Source organism: Watersipora subatra, chromosome 2, assembly GCF_963576615.1.
Source record: "Watersipora subatra chromosome 2, tzWatSuba1.1, whole genome shotgun sequence".
Classification (NCBI taxonomy): domain Eukaryota; kingdom Metazoa; phylum Bryozoa; class Gymnolaemata; order Cheilostomatida; family Watersiporidae; genus Watersipora; species Watersipora subatra.
This window is the reverse complement of record NC_088709.1, coordinates 37,610,614-37,617,207: the sequence shown is the minus strand read 5'-3', so window position 1 is coordinate 37,617,207 and position 6,594 is coordinate 37,610,614. Positions and strand designations below refer to the sequence as shown.

Genomic DNA, 6,594 nt, shown 5'->3' with positions numbered 1-6,594 from the left:
CAGTATTTGATCCTCTCTTATTCGCATTAAAGAGATAATGGTGCTAAGCTTTCGTAACTCTGTACCGCCAAGGTTGACTATAGCTGGATCCAGAGATTGTTGACTCTTGACAGCATTGTGGATAGTTGCAATGTCACTTGGGAGCAGCTGAGCCTGACACAGTTCATCAGAGCTAGGTATATCCAACTGTAGTGTTAGTGAAGGTTGGTTGCAACCCTCTTGTTGATTAGAAGAGTAATCTAAAGTTGTCTGCTCTTCATCATTTTGGCAGTTATCACTAGTGCTGGAATCTTCTACCATGATATCAACTTGGCCATTACCATCAGTTACGATTAAGCTGGAGCTTGTGAGAACTCTGGTCTACTCCTAACTGATACTTTACAGTCTGTACAACTTGATGGATGCAATTTTCATCCAATAAATCACCAGCACACTCTTGTGCAATCAATTTCTCTTCAGCAATCCTAGTACAAACAGGGCTTTCAATTTGCGTCCCCTTTGATAGTTCATGTTGGCCCATGCTTGGTCCCCCACATGATTTAGTGATCCTGTCACATTTGGTGCAGTCATGGCATGGCCTCCTTGATAACCCGTCAGCGTTTCCATGTTTGCTCTCTGGTCAATGCTCTATGGTAAAGGTGAATTCGCTCAAGATCTCTAACCACCTTGCAACTTGGGCAGAAGGTGTAGTCCTTCTGTATAACTATAAAAGTGAAGCATGATCAGTACGAATTCTAAACTCTCGACCATACAAATATGGATGAAAATGAGCATCAGCTTTAACAACAGCTAACGGTTCTTTCATAGTCACACAATAGTTGTGCTGAGCAAGTGACAAAGCACGACTATAATAAGATATTACTCGTTATTGACCATCTTGGATTTGAGACAAGACTGCATTTGTGTCCAGGATATAATCAAGAGCTGGAATCGGATAATCCAGAACTGGTGCCGTTAGTAGCGACTTCTTCAGTGTGTTGAAAGCTGCATGGCACTCCTCAGTCTATTCAAACTTGGCTGTTTTACTGGTTAGTTTTGTCAGTGGTCGGGCTTTGTTGACAAAGTTCTGGATATACTGATGATAGCAACCAACAGTCCCAGGAAAAGATTGTAGCTCGGTCACATTCTTCGGCGATGGCTAAGTATTAATAGCAGATATTTTCTTTGGATCAGTTGTGACACCATTACTACTAACTATATGTCCCAAATATGCCACTTCTTTTTGAAAGAGATGGCATTTGGATGGCTTAAGCTTGAGCTTGTCCAATCGAAGCCGAAATAGGACCTCTTCAAGATTGTGGTAATGTTCTTCAAAGCTGTCACCCATGACTATAACACCATCTAGGTACAGCAGCAGTCTTCCAATGCAGTCATTGTAACACTTGTTCCATCATTCGTTGAAATTTTGCCGGAGCTGCTGTCAAACCGAATGGTAAGACTTTCCATCTCCACAGGCCTTCTCTAGTGCAAAATGCCAACTTATTTTTCGCATCTTCATCTAACGGAATTTGCTAATAGCTGCTCATGAGATCCAGTGTGGAGAAGAGTTTGCTGCCAGCCAAGGCCTCCAGGCTTTCATCTATACGAGACAGGGGGTGAGCACCATAGTCTGTAATAGCATTTAATTTGCGATAGTCAATGCAAAATCTCCAGCTGCCATCTTTCTTTTTCACGAGTACAACAGGAGAGCACCATGTTCCATATGTAGGCTCAATAAGACCTTGCTTTGACAACTCGTGAACTTGCTTGCTGACCTCGGCTTCTTTCTACACCCCTAAACGTCTTGAGTCCTGTTTAAGTGGCTTTGACAGGGATAGAATGTTTCATTAAAGAAGTCAGTCCTTGATCAGAGTCATCTTACGAAAAGACATCACTGAAGCTATGCAGCAACTTGGCAATCGCTTTGCGTTGCAAAAGCTGAGAACATGCTTCAGTTGCCTCTTCATATAGGCTCTCCAAGTGAGGTGGAATAGCAGAAATATTTTCATCTGTTACAAGCTTCCTGGGGTTCTCATCCATCATATGAACAGATGAATTGACAATCTGACAAGCTGACACACTGCTCTATAATAGATCCAGCATTAAGGTGACATACTTGCATTGCAGGAATAATGCATCTAACAAAATATTTCCTTTTTTCACTCCATGTACTCACACTAGCAACAATAGCTATACCATGCTTAGCCGCAGCCCCTGTGTCTTTCACTATGCCAACAGGAGTACAAATGTCATTTAACAACCGACACCGGGTCAACTGTTCAGATCTATCAGGAGTAGATTCATTAGCAACAACAAAGTCTAATTTGATTGGTTCTGACATTAATCTGCCAGCTAATTTTATCTGTCCATAAATTTCGAACCAGATCCATATGCCAGAGTGCCTGTAATGGGTTCAAATGCCAGCAATCCACCAGAAAACCTCCATGGCTGCTAATCATACATTCTCCTTGCCAGCAAGTTAAGATTACATCCACTGTCTACTAAGTAGTGTACTGAACAGCCTTCAACTTTTTCTGGAATATAGAGTGCAGAAGCAGTAGCTGCAAAATTTATACAACAATGCTTTACATGATTTACCTATCGGAGGGTTTGCAGCATCGCCAGAGCAATGGAGAGGCAAGGAAAGCAAATCAGGTTTTTTAATGATTGGTTTTAATTGTGACAACTCAGCAGGACTGTCTGCTTGGCTCACCCTTGTTTGTCTCCTGCTTATTTGGTTTTTTTGTAACGGGTATATGACACTGGTCCACCCACTTTACCTGTAATCTTAAGGGTTAACTTTGCTAGTTTTCCTGATTAGGGTTTGTGGATGATGTTGGCCATTTTTTCTAAACTGTACAACTCCTCATCATGTGGGAAGAGTCTCCACATATGAAGCAACGTCTGACCCTATGAGGGGTGACAGTGGTTGTGTCAACATTCTTTTGCTCTAGAGCAGCAATCTGGGCAGACTGATCTTTTATCAGTTTTGTCTGTTTTTCCATTTCTAATGACATAGAGAGTAGAGCCTCAGCCAGATCTGTTTCAGAGTTGTCTTCTGCAGCTTGGCAGCTAGTACCACTTAGATTATCTATTTGGGCAACACTCAGAAGATTTCTAGTCCTGGATGGTTGTACTGGTTGACGCTCAGCTATTTCATAATGTTTTGCTGCAGTGATGGCATCCTCCAGATTTGAGGCCCTGACCAGTAGCAGGTGCCGCCGAAGTGCAGGGTCATCCATGGCTCGGTGGAAGTGTTTTAAGGCCATCTCGTTCTCACCAGCACACCCAAGACCACCATAGGTTAACTTCGACAACCTCTCTACTCTGTTACCCAATGATAGGTAATCTTCTCCTGCTCGTCGTTGTAAATAGTGCAGCCATTCTCTTGCTTCGGAAGCAGACAGTCTGTACATATGTAGCAGCTTCCTATTTACTTCAGCAACCATGTCAGCTCTTCCAGTCTTTGGCTGTTTGCTGTAAGCAGGATCTTAGCTGTATTAGTGCAACTCGGTCATTTATTCGACTTACTTCAAAGATTTCACTAAACTGTTGTATAAACAAATTTACATGTTAAGCTCATCAAAGTGTGGTAACCTGAGATCCACTCGACCACTGAGTGTCGAGTTTGAAACCTCAGCCTTCTTATTACAGACTTGGTCTGTTGTTTGGTGAGTGTGCGCAACAAATCTTAGGTAGACAAACAACTATTACATTTCTCTGAAACAGGCTCGACCAACTTAGTTGAATGCAGCTGCTTTATTGGTCGGGGAGTGGAGACTGTGAAACGTGCCAAATTGTGGAGTTCTCCTAATGGAGAAGATAAGTGATTGCTGGCAGCCTGTCTGTACTGCAGTTTTTAGCACATATTTCTGGTACACATTGTCGATGAAAGTTGTTCCATCAACCTGCACTGGTGTCTCGGAGTGCATGACTTGCTTTGGCTTTTTCTCAGCAGTGTCAGTAAATGGATTAGTCGCGTCCAAGAATGGGTTACTGATCGGCAGGAATGAATTAGTAGACATTCTGGAGTCTCTGCCTTAAGCCATCTCTTGCCGGAGAGCTGTTTAACAATTACTAGGTTGGCAAATAGCTAAACTTTCAGTAGCAACAGGATTACAGATATCCCACTGCTGCCACCAATGTTGTGGAAGTCAGCGCTGACTAGCCACTTGCAAGTGGGCTCTGCGTACAAGTTTTCTTATATCGAATGAGTAATAGTTGCCATGCACAACTGTAATTGTTGCAAGCAAGGTGTCTGATGAATAATGGCTCTTTATTTACACAAGCTCTATAAGCATGAAAGGATAGAACAATTAGATACAATTCACATCCATCAAGTAAATCAATTCACTTTCAGCATGATTTACAATTATTTGTAAATCATGCTGAAATGATTTACAAATAATAAATACTCAAAAGTTACACTCGTAAATGTAAAAATTTCAAAATATATATGTACACACAAAGCTGCACAAGGTAGGTTAATGTTACCAAGTTCTTATGTTCTTAATGAAGATTAAGAATGTAATTCTCAGTCCTTAGTTTTGTTGTTCGTAGTCTGTATCACTTGCTCTGTGCTCTTTGTTCTCTCCTTAACACTGGAGCACCTTTGCTTATATAGCAAGGGCTGAGTGTTAATCTACGGGCTGTCCACGCAAGGTGTGTTTTAAATTACAGGGCTAATCTGAGAATAGCTGAACACTTATGGTAATTAAAGCAGCTCAGCTCAGTAAATCCCTCACAATATTATGAGAAAAGTGTTTTGAGTAGTTGAAAAAAATTACAAAAGAAAATACAACCAACTGTAAAAGTTTTCAAATTCTGTCAAACAACCATAACTTTCAAACTTCATAACTTGAAAGAAGTGTTTTGTTGAAATAAATTAGGAGAAAAAATAAATATATTAAGGAGTTTAAATTTAAATGTGAAATCATTAGCAAGTAATGGTTGTAGTCTGTTTTGCTACGATTACAATGAAAAATTATTTGGTATACAATGATATGATTTTACAATAACGGCTCACATTGAGAAGACGCTAGAGAGGATAATCGTACAATGTCTCAGATCACTTGTTGAAACCTGGTCACTAATACCTAACTCCCAGTTTGGATTCGGGCAGGGAGGAGGCACATTGATGTAATTACTCAACCTTCTGACGGAAACCACTCACTACACAAAGAGCAAATTATGTACAGCTGCACTGTTCCTAGACCTTCAAAAAGTTTTCGACACAGTTAATCACCAACACATGCTTTATCGTCTGCAAGAATTAAGACTGGGAGGTAACTACCTCCATGTCATTGACTCCTTTTTTTCCAAGCGAGAAACCAACCTCAAAATCAACAACTATATCCACCCAGCATCCAAATGTCAGATAGGCCTCCCACAAGAGAGTGTGCTATCTCCACTTCTCTTTATCCTAATTTATACATAAGAGACATGCTGTCAAACATAGCTGGTACAAGGTTACAATATGCTGATGATTGCACTGTCCTGATGACTGGAAGAGACTTGACCGAACTTCAGACAGAAATTGAGAACAACTGCCAACAGATACAAATTGGTCCTATTAAACTGCTCCTCGGAGCTCACTACAACCCTCCCAGCGAATCACTACATTTACTGGCAAACATCCAACCTATAAGCCTTCTATACATCAAAGAGCGATGACAACTTACCAGAGGATTGGTAAAAACTAATAACCTATCCATGCTCTCTGACACCTCGTAACACACACCCTTGAACTCGTGCCCGATATAAGAAAACTGGTCCATCGGACAACTAAACTTACAGGATTGAAACGACAATATATTTCAAGAAGCAAGTTCAATGACTGCATTCAGAATGAACAGATACAGCAATGGAATGCACAGCTCACGAATGGTATGTGCCCATATGGTCTACTCTCGACTCCCGAACATTTGTTCCACCACCCACTGCCATTGAATGGCGACAGAAAGGATGTTGGGGCACTGTGTGACCTTCTAACTGGTCATAGCAGGATCCTTTCCTTCCAATACAGGTTAAATCTAACATACACTCCAATATGCACCTGTTTGATGGAAGAAGAAACAGCGAATCACTACACAAACCTCTGTGCAGACTATGATTACGTCAGAGCCCATACTAACCTCTCGACAGAAAACTGGGAATCAGTCATTTTGTTCCTTAATTTCACAAAAAGACTGATGTTCTAACAATACTCAATCCAGCCAAGGCTAGGCTGTAACAAGGCTATACCTCCACTGGAGAGTAACTGGCAATGCTAAAGACTATAGTTACAAACTGGTGCTTGAGGTTCGGTTTTGCAGTGACTAGAGCCGTCTGTTGTTAATGGAATGGAAACCAGAGCTGCAGACACCAAATCTCAGAGGACACAGCACAATTACTCATGGAATATAAACCTCAAACTTGTCAATCTAATACTCATACAATCTTTATTTTCGAGTATCATTCTGTTTATATTATTATATTATCGTTACAATATTATATTAGGATAACACTGTAAAAATGTACAGGAACAATTATATTGTAGATTGTATTTATAGACTCTCAAATATTAACCTTTCATTCTGGCCCACAAAAAGGGTCAATTTTCTGTTTTTGTTTACG

General features: G+C 40.7%; 1 pseudogene; it reads left to right on the top strand.

The window, feature by feature from the left end:
- Positions 1-5,349: 5,349 nt before the first annotated feature.
- On the top strand, positions 5,350-6,179 carry LOC137388177 (uncharacterized; annotated as a pseudogene).
- Positions 6,180-6,594: the final 415 nt, after the last annotated feature.